The 2,991-nt window shown below is 36.2% G+C and overlaps 1 non-coding gene across 1 annotated transcript; it reads left to right on the top strand.

Annotated features, from left to right (window-relative positions):
- Positions 1–502: 502 nt before the first annotated feature.
- On the top strand, positions 503–609 carry LOC116113562. The gene has a single exon (XR_004125442.1). It is a non-coding gene; the product is annotated as a small nucleolar RNA R71 (small nucleolar RNA).
- Positions 610–2,991: the final 2,382 nt, after the last annotated feature.

The raw sequence follows: 2,991 nt of genomic DNA, 5'->3' as shown, positions 1-2,991 counted from the left end.
TTGAAAAACAGGAGCTTGTTTTTGCTCATTGTTGTTGCTCCATGAAAAGTTCAGGTGTTTCCTCCATGCTGGATTATATGTATTAGAATATGAATTCCCTTGACCCATTTGGAAATTATTGACGTAATTGGCTTGTTCAGGCTTAGCAAACGGGTTCCCTTCTTGGCAATCCTTCAATGAATGATTTCATGCACAAAGGTCACATATTAGAGAAGAAGATTCAATAGCATTTACCTTTAGAGCAACTCCCAATTGCTTTTGAATGGCGAAGAGTTGAGCAGCCAATGCGATGTAACCATCAACTTCATGCACTCCCGCTGCTTTCCTCGTTGAATTTCTCTCTGAAGTCCTCATATAGTTATTGTTCGCCATCACCTCAATCAGATTGTATGCATCCTCTGGTGTTTTATTGTTCAAGGCTCCCCCACTTGCAGCATCAATCATAGCTTGAATAGTTGGTAGCAACCCTTGGTAGAACGTTTGCACTTGCGACCAGAGTGGTAAACCATAGTAAGGGAACCTCCGTAAGAGATCCTTATACCTTTCCCATGCTTCATACAATGACTCTGAATCTTGTTGGTAAAAGTTCGTAATCTCACTCCTCAGCTTGGCAGACTTGGCAGGTGGAAAATATTTAGTGAGGAATGCTTGAGCTAACTTGTTCCAGGTTGTGATGCTCCCAAATGGTAGAGAAATCAACCAAGCCTTGACTTTATCCCGAAGAGAGAATGGGAAAAGCCTTAGCCTAATTCCGTCATCGGATACTCCATTATGCCTGAATGTGTCGCATAACTCTAGAAAATTTGTGATATGCAGGTTGGGATCATTAGAAGGTAACCCAGGGAATTGGACCGACTATTGAATCATTCTAATAATTGCTGGCTTAATCTCAAAATTATTCGCTTGAACAGGTGGTCTCCTGATGCTAGAATAGCACCCATTAATAGTTGGACTAGAGTAGTCCTTCAATGCTCTCTGAACCACTGCTTCTCCACCCATTGCATTTCCTCCTAAGGTATCCTCATTCTCATTCTCTTGATTTCCCATATTAGGATTGACAATTCCTGTGTTAGCCATTGATTTTTTAGATTCAGCATGCCTCTTTTCTTTCCTCAATTGTTTAGCGGTTCTCTCGTCTCAAAATCTATTGGATAAAGATTACCACCACCTCTTGAACGTAAACTCTATCTAAAACAAAAAACACACAACAAAATAAGCGAAACAAAACTAATAATAAAAATAAATAAATAAAATTAACTTCAAAATAAAGATAAAACAAATCAAACTAGAAACTAAATTGTTCGTAATGATATTGAAAAAAAACAAATTCCCCAGCAATGATGCCAAAAACTTATTATAGAAAACTAAAGTGTATGAAATCGTGCAAGTAATAAAATGTATAAAATACGGACATCGAACCCAAGGGAATTACTATTATCAATTACCAATTAAGCTATCCTATTACTATTTGATCAACCCAAATTTTAACAAGGAAAGCCTAAATTAAATAAATAATTGAATTTAAAAAGAAAACTGAAAAGAGAACAATTAAAATAAACCTTTGGGTAAAAACAAAAAAAACAAGAAAGATGAAGACCTAGGGCAATACTGCACACCAACTCTTGTTCATATGTATGATCTCCTATGCTAATTTATTAAGCTCTTCCTATAGGTCAAACTCCCTAAATTTCAATAATTTCTCTCCAACAATTATCAAATTAACCATAATTACTAAACCGAATTATCTCTAATCAGATTTAAGCAATGGGGATCAATACGATCTATGGAGTTTACCAAAAACTCACAAGTTACGATAACCTATCTCTAGCGTTCACTCAATCTATGGTTTTACTACTGTAGACCAACTAAGTATCATCTCTCGATCTCAACTTAGTCTATTAGTTCATTCAATTCTTGGGCCCTTAAGAATCAAAAGCAATAGGAATAATAGTAAAACTTAGGAAGAATTCTTAATACAAATACAATCAAAGATCAATAATAATTAAGAGATTGGGCTACAATCTTAGCCCTAGAGAAAAATTTAGTTCATAATAAACATAAAAGAAACAATCATCTTATTAAAACATTCTATGAGTTTACAAGAAAAGAATTGTAACAGCCCACTTGAGGTACGTAGTTAGATTTGATGAATGGCTTGAATGTTATGATTTACCCTTGAGTCCGTATGTTGTTTATATTTTTTGGTTTACCCTTGGATGAAAAGGGTGTCTTGTTTGGGTTGAGTGATTTCCCCGAAAATTGTAAGACTTGGCGAAAATTTTAGGGTTACAGTCTTCGCCGGGGCGAAGAAGAATCTTCGCCGCGGCGATGAGGAGGTGCTACAACCCATGTAAACTTCGTGGGCTTTCGCGGGGGCGAAGAAGAAAATGCTTCGCCGCGGCGAAGACCCTACTGAATGTTCTCCTTGAGTTTTTGAGAATTTTCCTTTTGAGACTCAAGGACCATTCTACCCTTTTTAGCAGGAAAAAGTGGGGAGTGAAATGTAAGAAAATTGCATGAAGAATAGTTTGATTGGGGTTGTGTTTGCAAAGAATGAAAGGACTTAGATGGAATTTCAAAGAAAGAGTAAGGGTATTTTGGGAAAGAATGGAGAAAAATGTGATATTAAGGGTAGCTTTAGAAACCTTTCATTTGTTTCTTCACCAACGCCTCTTTCATCCCTATTTTCTCTCAATTTTTCATTCAAGTTTCAAGGATCTTTGAAGAGCTTTTGACTAGAAATTGTTACAAGTTGATCCTAGCACTAAAAGGTGAGAACCTTACTCTAGAAGCAAATTTTTATTGTTGAAAGAGTGGGATCCTTATTAAGTTTTGTATTGAAGGTTAAGAGAAAGTGTCAAGCCATCAAGAGTGGAGAGTTTAAGTGGTTTCTACTTGTGTCCAAGGTAAGTAAATTCACCTAAGTTGTGATTTACTGATGAATGATGTGTAGAGATTTTTAGATATGTGCTTGATGCTTGAATTTCTATG

The sequence above is a fragment of the Pistacia vera genome, unplaced genomic scaffold (assembly GCF_008641045.1).
Source record: "Pistacia vera cultivar Batoury unplaced genomic scaffold, PisVer_v2 Contig683, whole genome shotgun sequence".
Taxonomy (NCBI): domain Eukaryota; kingdom Viridiplantae; phylum Streptophyta; class Magnoliopsida; order Sapindales; family Anacardiaceae; genus Pistacia; species Pistacia vera.
Note: the sequence above shows the minus strand (reverse complement) of the source record. Positions and strands in the feature narration are given on the sequence as shown.